The sequence below is a fragment of the Scyliorhinus canicula genome, chromosome 12, assembly GCF_902713615.1.
Source record: "Scyliorhinus canicula chromosome 12, sScyCan1.1, whole genome shotgun sequence".
NCBI classification, from domain to species: Eukaryota; Metazoa; Chordata; class Chondrichthyes; order Carcharhiniformes; family Scyliorhinidae; genus Scyliorhinus; species Scyliorhinus canicula.
The window spans coordinates 17,487,169-17,499,765 of record NC_052157.1 but is presented as its reverse complement, the minus strand read 5'-3'; the positions used below and the strand labels follow the sequence as shown (position 1 = coordinate 17,499,765).

The following is a 12,597-nucleotide window of genomic DNA, read 5'->3' as shown; positions in this document are numbered from 1 at the left end:
TACGGGGGAGAGGATACGCGTCCAGTTGCAGTTGCGTAAACCGGTTGATTGTCTGGCTGTAGTCGGTGACCATCCGGTTTTTCTCCCCAGTCCGGACCACCAGCACTTGGGCTCACCAGGGACTATTGCTGGTCTCTATGACCCCTTCCTCAGCAACCTCTGGACCTCGGACCTGATGAAGGTCCGGTCCTGGGCGCTGTACCGTCTGCTCCGGGTCGCGACGGGTTTGCAATCGGGGGTGAGATTAGCAAACAAGGAGGGGGGGTCCACTTTGAGGGACGCGAGGCTGCAGACAGTGAGGGGGGGTATAGTGCCGCCGAATTGGAAGGTCAAGCTTTGCAGGTTGCACTGGAAGTCCAGTCCTAGGAGTGCCGGTGCGCAAAGGTTGGGGAGGATAAGGAGTTTATAATTTTTAAAAACCTTCCCTTGGACTGTGAGGTCCGCGATGCAGCACCCGGTGATGCAGATGGAGTGCGAACCTGAGGCTAACCCGATTTTGTGTTTTACAGGGTGGACAGGGAGCGCGCAGCGTCTTACCGTGTCAGGGTGTACTAAGCTTTCCGTGCTCCCGGAGTCCAGCAGGCAGCCCGTCTCGTGCCCGTTGAGGTGGATTAGCGTTGTCGTCTTGGCAAGCGTGCGTGGACATGACTGGTCGAGCTGAATGGCCGCGAGCCGTGGAGAAGATCCATCGTTATCGTCGGCGGCGGCCGAGTAGGTGCTGGCAGGACCTTGTGTGCCAGTCCAGGATGGCGGCACCCAGGATCCGCACGTGACGTCCGGGGCCCAAGATGGCGGCGCCCGCAGGGCCCTCGTGGTTGCTGGGGGCGGGGTTAGAGGTGCCGGCAGGCCGATCGGAGCGGCTGAGAGCGGGGGCAGTGAGGCACGCAGGTCGGGCGCAGGGGCCTGGGGACAGGGGGGTGAGATTGGCGCGGTGCGCTGGAAGGGCCCGGAAGGGCCCGAAGGAGGATATCCCCGGTCGCTGCACGGCACAGCAGCGACCGATTTGGCCTGGCAGACCAATGAAAAATGCCCCTTCTTCCCGCAGTTCTTACAGAGGGAGGAGCGGGCCGGGCAGCGCGGGCGGGGGTGTTTGGCGAACCCACAGAAATAGCTGCGGGGCCCCGCGAACTTGTCGGTGCGTCCCGCGGCTCAGGCCTGAGGGGGGTCGGGAGCAGCGGATGGCGGTGGGGAAGCGTGCCAGGAGGCCCAAGGCGCTGCAGCGCAGCTGGGGACATAGGCGCGGGCGTTTAAGTTGGCGACCTCCAGGGAGGTGGAGAGAGTCCGTGCCTCAGTTAGGCTGAGGTCGTCTTTTTCCAGCATCCGCTGGCGGATAGCGGCGGACTGCATCTCACCCACGTAAGCATCTCTGATCAAAATTCCATGTGCTCAGTGGCTGAAACTTGGAGGCAGGCGCAATTCCTCCCCAGGACAGCGAGGGCCCGGTAAAAATCGTCTAAAGACTCACCGGGGAACTGTTGTCTGGTAGCCATCATATGTCGGGCGAACATTCGGTTTACCGGCTTAAGAAACTGTCCTTTCAGCTTATCCATGGCCGGGTCGTACTCTTTTTCTTCCCCTATCATCGCGTAGGCCGCCAGCCCACGCTGGAATGGAAAATATGAAGCTTCTGTACCATGGTGAGGGGGCTGCTTGCGGTCGCCAGGTAGCCATCGAAACATGCCAGCCAATGCTTGAAGATTTCCGATGCGTTCGGAGTTTGCGGGCTGATGCGGAGGCATTCGGGCTTGATCCGGAGCTCCATCTTCAAATTTCTAGCTGATTAAATTGATGTACCATCAATTGAACGTGAGACGAGTTGCTGGACAAAAGTATGGCTTTAATCAGCTAGATGTTAGCCCTGCGGTCGATTACAGTATAAGGACGACCGCCGGGAGTACTGGGTATTTATACCCCACCCTGGAGGCGGGGTTAACTCAGCCTCTCGACCAATCGGGGAGCCGTCACATGACTGGTCTCAACCAACCGGTCGATAGGCACATGGCCGACCAGGGCCAATGGTATGCCGGTGTTCTGCACCAATGGCAGGCAGCTATGCTAATCATACCACCACAAAGATCATGGCAGAAATCCCAGACATAGCGACGCAACGACTAATCATGGGGGGGGACTTCAACTTTGTACAGGATCCAAAGACGGACAGATCAAACCACAAAACGGGGAAAACCTCAAGCATGGCAAGGGATCTCAGTCACTTTATGGAGCAGATGGGAGCAGTGGACCCCTGGAGGTTCGCCCACCCGGGGGAGAAAGAATTCTCCTTCTTCTCCCCAGTACACAACGTGTACACCAGAATTGACTTCTTTGTGGTGGGGAAAATGGTGCTTCCAGGGATAGACAAAGTGGAATACTCCACAAGTGTGATATCAGACCACGCTCCACACTACATGGACCTGCGGCTAGAGACGGGAAGGGCCAAGCGCCCGACATGAAGGTTGGACGGTGCCTTACTAGCTGACAAGGCCTTCAGCGAAAGGATAGCGCGGGCCATAGCAGAGTACACGGAGAACAACCAAAACGGGGAGGTCTCACCCTCCACGTTCTGGGAAGCGCTTAAGGCCGTACTAAGAGGGGAAATCATTGCCTTCAAAGCGATAGGGAGGAAAGGGTGGCTAGGCAGAAGCTGGTTGACTCCATACTGGAGGTAGACCGTAAATACTCTGAGTCCCTGACCATAGAGCTCCTGGCGGAGAGGAAAGAACTACAAAAGAACTTTGACCTGCTCTCCACCAGGAAAGCTGTGCACCAACTCCGCCAGGCGCGCAGGACCCTGTACGAACACGGAGACAAAGCCAGCCGCCTGTTGGCACACCAGCTGAGAAAGCAGGCAGCCACCAGAGAAATTGCACAAATCAGGGGTACCGGAGGCACGTTGGAAACAGAACCAGAGAGGATTAACAAAACCTTCAAGGCCTTCTACCAAGAGCTGTACACCTCAGAGCTCCCAACGGGGAAGGCTGGGATGAACCGGTTCCTTGATGGACTGGACATACCAGTCGTGGGAGAGGGCAGAAAACGGGACCACTAGCACTGGGAGAGATCATGGACAGCATTAGCTCCATGCAGACAGGGAAGGCGCCGGGACTGGACGGATTCCCGACGGACTTCTACAAAAAATTTGCGACAGCGCTGGCCCCGCACCTGCGGGAGATTTTCACAGACTCGCTAGCTAGGGGCACATTGCCACCCACGTTAGCACAGGCCTCAATCTCGCTGATACATAAGAAAGACAAAGACCCAATGGAATGTGGGTCATACAGACCCATCTCACTGCAGAACACAGGCGCCAAAACACTGGCCAAAATCCTAGCCAATAGTCTAGAAGACTGTGTACCCAAAGTGGTCGCAGAGGACCAGACGGGCTTCGTCAAAGGTAGACAGCTTACCTCGAACATCAGGCGCCTGCTGAACGTGATAATGACCCCCTCCGGGGAGAGAACACAAGAGGTGATCGCCTCCCTGGACGCAGAAAAGGCTTTCGACAGAGTCGGATGGAAATACCTCATAGAGGTACTGGAGCGGTTCGGGCTGGGAACAGGGTTCACCGCTTGGGTAAAGCTCCTATACAACGCTCCCATGGCGAGCATACGGACCAACAATACCAACTCCCAATACTTCCAACTGCACAGGGGCACCAGACAAGGATGCCCACTGTCCCCGCTGCTGTTCGCAATAGCAATCGAACTGCTAGCAATCGCGCTCAGGGCAGCAAAAGATTGGAGGGGGATCCGAAGGGGAGGCAGAGAGCACAGAGTCTCACTCTATGCAGATGACCTGCTCCTCTACATCTCAGACCCACAAAGCAGCATGGACGGAATCATTGCGCTCCTGAAAGAGTTTGGAGCCTTCTCGGGCTACAAACTCAACATGAGCAAAAGCGAGATCTTCCCAGTACACCCGCAAGGGGGGGGGGGGGCAGCACTAAAGGGGCTGCCGTTCAAACAAGCCCGACACAAATTCCGCTACCTGGGGATCCAAATAGCCCATGACTGGAAAGGGATCCACAAATGGAACCTCACCAGCCTGACGGAGGAAGTAAAAAAGGACCTGCAAAGATGGAACACACTCCCACTCTCCCTCGCGGGGAGAGTCCAGACGATCAAAATGAACGTACTGCCCAGGTTCCTCTTCCTGTTTAGATCCATTCCGATCTACATCCCCAAGGCCTTTTTCAAAGTGCTGGACAAACGAATCATGGCGTTCGTATGGGGGGGGGCACAAATGCTGGGATCACAAAGAAGGTCCTACAAAAAACAAAATCCAGGGGGGGGCTAGCCCTCCCGAATCTACAATTCTACCACTGGGCGGCAACAGCTGAGCGAGTAAGGGGATGGATTCAGGAGCCAGAGGCCGAGTGGGTGCGTGCGGAGGAGGCCTCCTGCATGGGGACCTCCCTCCGGGCCCTCGCCATGGCAGCACTCCCATCCCACCCAAAAAACACTCCAGCAGCCCAGTGGTGACAGCCACCCTCCAATCTTGGAACCAACTGCGGCAGCAATTAGGCTTGACCAAAATGTCGGACAAGGCTCCCATCTGCAACAATCATAGGTTCACACCAGCACTGACTGACGCCACCTTCAAAAGGTGGAGGCAGGACGGGGGGGGGGGGGGGCACTGACAGTCAGGGACCTATACATGGACGACAGGATCGCAACACTGGCCGAACTGACTAGCCCCTTGGCTAGCCAGGGGGATGAGCTACGGTATCTGCAGCTCAAAAACTTCTTACGAGGAAACAAGGACGGACCCACAACCGCCACGACAGACACTATTGGAAGACCTACTGGATGCAAGTATCCTAGATAAAGGGAACTGTAGCGACATGTATGACCGACTGGTAGAAAGGGACGACACCGTACTGGACGCAACAAGAAAGAAATGGGAGGATGACCTGGGGATTGGGATAGGGTGGAGACTCTGGAGCGAAGCACTGCATAGGGTCAACTCCACCGCCACATGCGCAAGGCTCAGCCTGACGCAACTAAAAGTGGTACATAGAGCCCACTTAACAAGAAACCGTATGAGTAGGTTCTTCCCGGAGGTGGAGGACAGATGTGAACGGTGCCAAAGAGGCTCGGCCAACCACGCCCACATGTTCTGGTCTTGCCCCAGACTTGTGGAGTACTGGACAGCCTTCTTCGAGGCTATGTCCAAAGTGGTGGGGGTGAGGGTGGGGCCATGCCCGATAGTGGCGGTCTTCGGGGTTTCAGACCAGCCAGATCTATTCCTGGGGTGGAGGGCGGACGCCCTTGCCTTTGCCTCCCTGATCACCCGCCATAGAATCCTGTTTGGCTGGCGGTCAGCAGCACCACCCAGAGCTGCAGACTGGTTGTCCGACCTCTCGGAATCTCTCCAAATGGAAAAAATCAAATTCGCCATCCGAGGGTCAGACGACGGTTTCCACAGAACGTGGGAGCCATTCATGCAACTGTTCCGGGACCTGCTTGTGGCCAAAGAGCAAGAGGAAGAATAGCCGGGTGGCCAAGAATCAGGGGAAAATGGACAGGAATCAGGGGAAGGTAGCTGGGGGGGGGGGAAGTCTAAGGGTTTGTTATAAGAACTAGGAGCAGGAGTAGGCCATCTGGCCCCTCGAGCCTGCTCCGCCATTCAATGAGATCATGGCTGATCTTTTGTGGACTCAGCTCCACTTTCCGGCCCGAACACCATAACCCTTAATCCCTTTTTTCTTCAAAAAACTATCTATCTTTACCTTAAAAACATGTAATGAAGGCGCCTCAACTGCTTCACTGGGCAAGGAATTCCATAGATTTACAACCCTTTGGGTGAAGAAGTTCCTCCTAAACTCAGTCCGAAATCTACTTCCCTTATTTTGAGGCTATGTCCCCTAGTTCTGCTTTCACCCGCCAGTGGAAACAACCTGCCCGCATCTATCCTATCTATTCCCTTCATAATTTTAGATGTTTCTATAAGACCCCCCCTCATCCTTCTAAATTCCAACGAGTACAGTCCCAGTCTACTCAACCTCTCCTCATAATCCAACCCCTTCAGCTCTAGGATTAACCTAGTGAATCTCCTCTGCACACCCTCCAGTGCCAGAATGTCCTTTCTCAAGTAAGGAGACCAAAACTGAACACAATACTCCAGGTGTGGCCTCACTAACACCTTATACAATTGCAACATAACCTCCCTAGTCTTAAACTCCATCCCTCTAGCAATGAAGGACAAAATTCCATTTGCCTTCTTAATCACCTGTTGCACCTGTAAACCAACTTTCTTTGACTCATGCACTAGCACACTCAGGTCTCTCTGCACAGCGGCATGCTTTAATATTTTATCGTTTAAATAATAATCCCATTTGCTGTTATTCCTACCAAAATAGATAACCTCTCATTTGTCAACATTGTATTCCATCTGCCGGACCCTAGCCCATTCACTTAACCTATCCAAATCCCTCTGCAGACTTTCAGTATCCTCTGCCCTTTTCGCTTTACCACTCATCTTAGCGTCATCTGTAAACTTGGACACATTGCCCTTGGTCCCCAACTCCAAATCATCAATGTAAATTGTGAACAATTGTGGGCCCAACACGGATCCCTGAGGGACACCACTAGCTACTGATTGCCAACCAGAGAAACACCCATTAATCCCCACTCTTTGCTTTCTATTAATTAACCAATCCTCTATCCATGCTACTACTTTACCCTTAATGCCATGCATCTTTATCTTATGCAGCAACCTTTTGTGTGGCACCTTGTCAAAGGCTTTCTGGAAATCCAGATATACCACATCCATTGGCTCCCCGTTATCTACTGCACTGGTAATGTCCTCAAAAAATTCCACTAAATTAGTTAGGCACGACCTGCCCTTTATGAACCCATGCTGCGTCTGCCCAATGGGACAATTTCTATCCAGATGCCTCGCTATTTATTCCTTGATGATAGATTCCAGCATCTTCCCTACTACCAAAGTTAAGCTCACTGGCCTATAATTTCCTGCTCTCTGTCTACCTCCTTTTTTAAACAGTGGTGTCACGTTTGCTAATTTCTAATCCACCGGGACCACCCCAGAGTCTAGTGAATTTTGGTAAATCATCATTAGTGCATCTGCAATTTCCCGAGCCATTTCTTTTAGCACTCTGGGATGCATTCCATCAGGGCCAGGAGACTTGTCTATCTTTAGCCCCATTAGCTTGCCCATCACTACCTCCTTAGTGATAACAATCATCTCAAGGTCCTCGCCTGCCATAGCCTCATTTCTATCAGTCGCTGGCATTTTATTTGTGTCTTCCACTGTGAAGACTGACCCAAAAAACCTGTTCAGTTCCTCAGCCATTTCCTCATCTCCCATTATTAAAACTCCCTTCTCATCCTCTAAAGGACCAATATTTACCTTAGCCATTCTTTTTTGTTTTATATATTTGTAAAAACTTTTACTGTCTGTTTTTATATTCTGAGCAAGTTTACTCTCATACTCTATCTTACTCTTCTTTATAGCTTTTTTAGTAGCTTTCTGTTGCCCCCTAAAGATTTACCAGTCCTCTAGTCTCCCACCAATCTTTGCCACTTTATATGCTTTTTCCTTCAATTTGATACTCTCCCTTATTTACTTAGATATCCACGGTCGATTTTCCCTCTTTCTACCGTCCTTCCTTTTTGTTGGTATAAACCTTTGCTGAGCACTGTGAAAAATCGCTTGGAAGGTTCTCCACTGTTTCTCAACTGTTCCACCATAAAGTCTTTGCTCCCAGTCTACCTTAGCTAGTTCTTCTCTCATCCCATTTTAATCTCCTTTGTTTAAACACAAAACACTAGTATTTGATTTTACCTTCTCACCCTCCATCTGTATTTTAAATTAAATTCCACCGTGTTGATCGCTCCTTCCGAGAGGATCCCAAACTATGAGATCATGAATCAATCCTGTCTCATTACACAGGACAAGATCTAGGACCGCTTGTTCCCTCGTAGGTTCCATTACATACTGTTCTAAGAAACTATCGTGGATACATTCTATAAACTCCTCCTCAAGGTTGCCTTGACCGACCTGGTTAAACCAATCGACATGTAGATTAAAATCCCACATGGTAACTGCTGTACCATTTCTACATGCATCAGTTATTTCTTTGTTTATTGCCTGCCCCACCATAACGTTATTATTTGGTGGCCGATAGACTACTCCTATCAGTGACTTTTTCGCCTTACTATTCCTGATTTCCACCCAAATGGATTCAACCTTATCTCCGTAGCACCAATGTCATCCCTTTACTATTGCCCGGATGTCATCCTTAAATAACAGACCTACACCACCTCACTTACAATCCACTCTGTTCTTCCGAATAGTTTGATACCCTCGGATATTTAACTCCCAGTCGTGACCATCCTTTAACCATGTTTCAGTAACGGCCACTAAATCATAGTCATTCACGATGATTTGCACAATCAACTCATTTACTTTATTCCGAATACTACGATCATTCAGGTAAAGTACACTTATGTTGGGATTTTTTTACTTCTGTTTTGAATCTTAACATCTCCAGTTTTATTCCTTTTAGTATTATTAGGCCTATTCACTGAGCTCCCCTCAGTCACTGTACCTTGTACTGTCGCCCTTTTTGATTTTTGACTATGTCTTCTCTGCCTTGCACTTTTCCCCTTACTTCCTCTTGCTTCTGTCCCTGTTTTACTACCTTCCAACTTCCTGCATCGGTTCCCATCCCCCTGCCACATTAGTTTAAACCCTCCTGCCAAGGGTTCAAAATCAGCCCTCTCGTTTTTCATTGCTCCTCTCATTTGAACTTTCTCCCAGTAATTCCGATATTCTGTTTGTTGTTGCATTGATTTCCCACATCCCCAAACAATATCTTGAACAGTGACAGGAATAGGGAAGCCATTTAGCCATTCAAACCTGTTCCACCGTGCACTGTCCTGCAACTTATCTCCATATAATCACCGTTGCCTGATATCCTTAATGCCTTTGATTGAGAAAGGACAATCATAGAAACATCGAAACATAGAAAATAGGAGCAGGTTTGGTGGGCCATTCAGCCCTTCGAACCTACACTGCCGTTCAATATGATCGCGCCTAGTCCCCTATCTCAACACCAGACACCCACATTCTCCCATACCCTTGACAGCTTCAAGTCTATCTATTTCATTCTTAAGTATGATGTGCAGATGCCGGTGTTGGACTGGGGTGAGCACAGTAAAACGTCTTACAACACCAGGTTAAAGTCCAACAGGTTTGTTTCGAATCACTAGCTTTCGGAGCACTTCTCCTTCCTCAGGTGAATGAAGAGGTAGGTTCCAGAAACATTTATATAGACAAAGTCAAAGATGCAAGACGATACTTTGAATGCGAGTCTTTGCAGGTAATTAAGTCTTTACAAGTCCAAATGGAGCATCTGGAGAGAGGGATAATCACGGGTTAAAGAGGTGTGATTTTTCTCAAGCCAGGACAGTTGGTTGGATTTCGCAAGCCCAGGCCAGATGGTGGGGGGGGGTGAATGTAATGCAACATGAATCCAAGGTCCCAGTTGAGGCCGTACTCATGTGTCTCTTAAATATATTCTGCAACTTGGTATCTGTAGCCTTCACCATCCTCTGAGTGAAGATGTGGAGATGCCGGTGTTGGACTGGGGTGAACACGGTAAGAAGTCTGACAACACCAGGTTAAAGTCCAACAGGTTTGTTTCAAACAAAAGCTCGTGTTTGAAACAAACCTGTTGGACTTTAATCTGGTGTTGTAAGGCTTCTTACCGTGCTCTGAGTGAAGACATTTCTCCTCATCGCTGTCCTAAATGCACTACCATGTATCCTGACACTGTGACCCCCCCTGCTCTAAATCTACCATCCAGAGGAAACATCATCCTTGCATACAGTCTTTCCAACCCCGTCAGAATGTCCTACATTTTAATTAGATAACCTCTCATTCTTCTAAACTCCAGTGATTACAGGCCCAGTTGACCCAATCTCTCCTCATACGAACCTGCCAACCATGGAGACAGTCCAGTTAACTATCCCTGCACGCCTTTTTTGGCAAGTATTTCCTTTCTTAGGTAAGGAGATCAAAAGGCTCACAATACCTCAGCGAATGGCCAGAGAATCCCACCACGGGTGCAGCCTCACCAAGGCCCTGTGCAGCTGCAGGAAGACATCCTTGCTGCTGTATTCAAGTCCTCTTGCAGTTAAGGCCAATATACCATGTGCCTGCCCCACTACTTGCTGTACCTGCATGCCGATCAATCTCAGGTTTAACATTAATAATTGGCTCTGCATCAAATATCATTGGCAGGATTGAAGCGGCCATTGCAGCTGCACGGTGGCACAGTGGTTAGAACTGCTGCCTCACAGCTCCAGGGTCCCAGGTTCGATTCCCCACTGGGTCACTGTCTGTGTGGAGTCTGCACGTTCTCCCCATGCCTGCGTAGGTTTCTTCCGGGTGCTCCGGTTTCCTCCCACAGTCCAAAGATGCGCAGGTTAGGTGGATTGGCCATGCTAAATATCCCTTTAGTGTCCAACGGTTAGGTGGGGACAGGGTAGGGTGGGTCACTGCAAGCCTGATGGGTTGAATGGCTTCCTTCTGCACTGTAGTGATTCTATGATTCCCCCCGCCTCCTGTCGATCTCCACACCGTGTTTTGCAGCAGTGATGGCCAGCCATTGGCCAGTAACCAAACTTCTTCCACCCTTGGTGCACATTATGTTTGAACATCATTTCTAAAAGGCCTGGCTCGAATATTGAGGGCTTTCCATCTAGTCCGAGACTCACTGACTAACTGAAATACTTTCTCCCTATCTCTCCTCCTTGGTTGCATTAATACGTTAAAAACATTGATGAAATTACCCTTTCACCATCCAAATTCCAGCAATACAACTCTTGTTTGTGGAATCTCCTCTCACAATAACGCTGGGAGTCCAGGTGTTGGTCTGGTAAATCTACCTCCGCACATCTTTCAACGCCGGTTTGCCAGAACTGAGCACAGTACTCCGGATTTACTCTAACTAGAGGTTTGCCACATTGACTTTGTAGTTGCTGCCGCAGAACGTCAGCTCTCTTATATTCCACTTCTCTCAAATTAAAGGACAAACTTCTATTGGCCTTTTTGATTTGTTTTCTGAGGGTGGGATCTACCGGTCTCATTGCTCCCGAAAAGCAGCGCGGCAAAGTGCAATGTCGGGAGCACGGGATGTCGGGAGATCCCATTTCTGGGATCTTCCCGGCTTGGCACGCCTTGCAAGATCTACTGCGAGAAGTCGCGAGGTGAATCCCACTCATCGTGAATGGATCACTTTCTGCCAGATCTGCATATTAGAGTCAGACAACTAGTCTCACTGTAATGTGCATTCCCGGGGTCTAACCAAGCGTGGGGTCTAAGCTGCTCGCCTTGGAGATCTCGGGTGAGTATGGCTCAGTGCTGGTCTCAACTAATGCAGACCAGGTGGAACGGCACTCATGGGGGTCTCCCAAAGGGTTGGAGGCCCCCAGGTTCTTGCCTCTGGGCAGGGTTCATGCCAAGCTGTGTTTTGTCTGTGCGGTGGTGATCAGGCCTGGAAGATGCCCTGCATGGGGGTGGGGCACCCTCAAGTGAGTTGGGGCTTGGAAAGGGTTTTGAGTGCCCGAAAGTTCGGGATGTCATTTAAAAATGCTGTCCCGATCTCTCGATGCATCGAGGAGTGACGGTGAGCGGAGCTCCTCCACAGAAAATAGGGTGAACTGCAGTCTCATCGGGGAGTTCCCTGCTGAGGCCTCCGATTTATCTGGATTAATGTTACGAGTGCCGGCTAACATCCAGCTAACCTCGCCAGCTACAGAACTCAGTCCCCATTCGGGGAGATTGCGCCCTGAACCTTTCCATGACATTTTAATAAACTGTGGACATTAACCCTTCGTCTGTTTCATGATTTTCACCATTTGGAAAGTACGCTGTTCCATCCTTTTTGACTCCAAAGTTAACACTTGCCAATATTGAATATATAACCACCTGTTTAAATCGATTGCCGGCTCTAACAGTCCCGGCCTCGCCAGAGTGACGGCGTCCACTCACTTTTCTTTTCTAAGAGGCTCAAGGTTCCGTTTTTCTCGCTGGCACTGATACTTTGCCATTATTTGGACAGATTCCACCTTCATTCTTGATTAAAGCTCTACTCATTTCACGACATTTTCCAGATATTGGCTAACTGTTCAATTATTCTCTGGTTTCTCAGTCCAACCTTTCAGAAACATGGAGAGACACTGGCAGTTTATCCAATTCAAAGGAGTGGCTCCTTAATCAAGGGAACTTTGGAAGGTTAGATTTCAGCCATCTGCAATGCTGGTGTTGAGAAACTCAACGCGCTGCTGCATATCTGACCCCCCAGCTCACTATTCACCACAACTGAAAAATTAGTTTCAACTTGTAATTTATGAAAAAGTTTCATCGAGAAATTATAACCTTTCACTTACTGATAAAGAACAAATGAAGTGCTGTACCAGCTCTTGTATTCCTGGCCACTGATATTTCAACGAAAGTAAGAGTGTACTTTAATACAACTGGTCAGTCCAAAGTCCAAATTAATTTTTGATTGTGTAATATCAATCCACATGTGATCAACTATTCACCTTTTACAATGATCTTTCTGTGGTC

The 12,597-nt window shown here is 49.8% G+C and overlaps 1 protein-coding gene across 2 annotated transcripts in view; it reads right to left on the bottom strand.

Annotated features, from left to right (window-relative positions):
* The window catches only part of LOC119974783 (UDP-glucuronosyltransferase 2A2-like), a 36,568-nt gene extending 24,120 nt beyond the window's left edge, over nucleotides 1-12,448 (bottom strand). Inside the window, exon 1 of one of the 2 annotated variants that reach the window (XR_005462574.1) lies at nucleotides 12,417-12,448. The gene's annotated coding sequence lies outside the window, so the exon portion shown is untranslated. The remainder of the gene's footprint in view (nucleotides 1-12,416) is intronic. The other variant, XM_038814029.1, reaches the window with a different exon arrangement.
* Nucleotides 12,449-12,597: the final 149 nt, after the last annotated feature.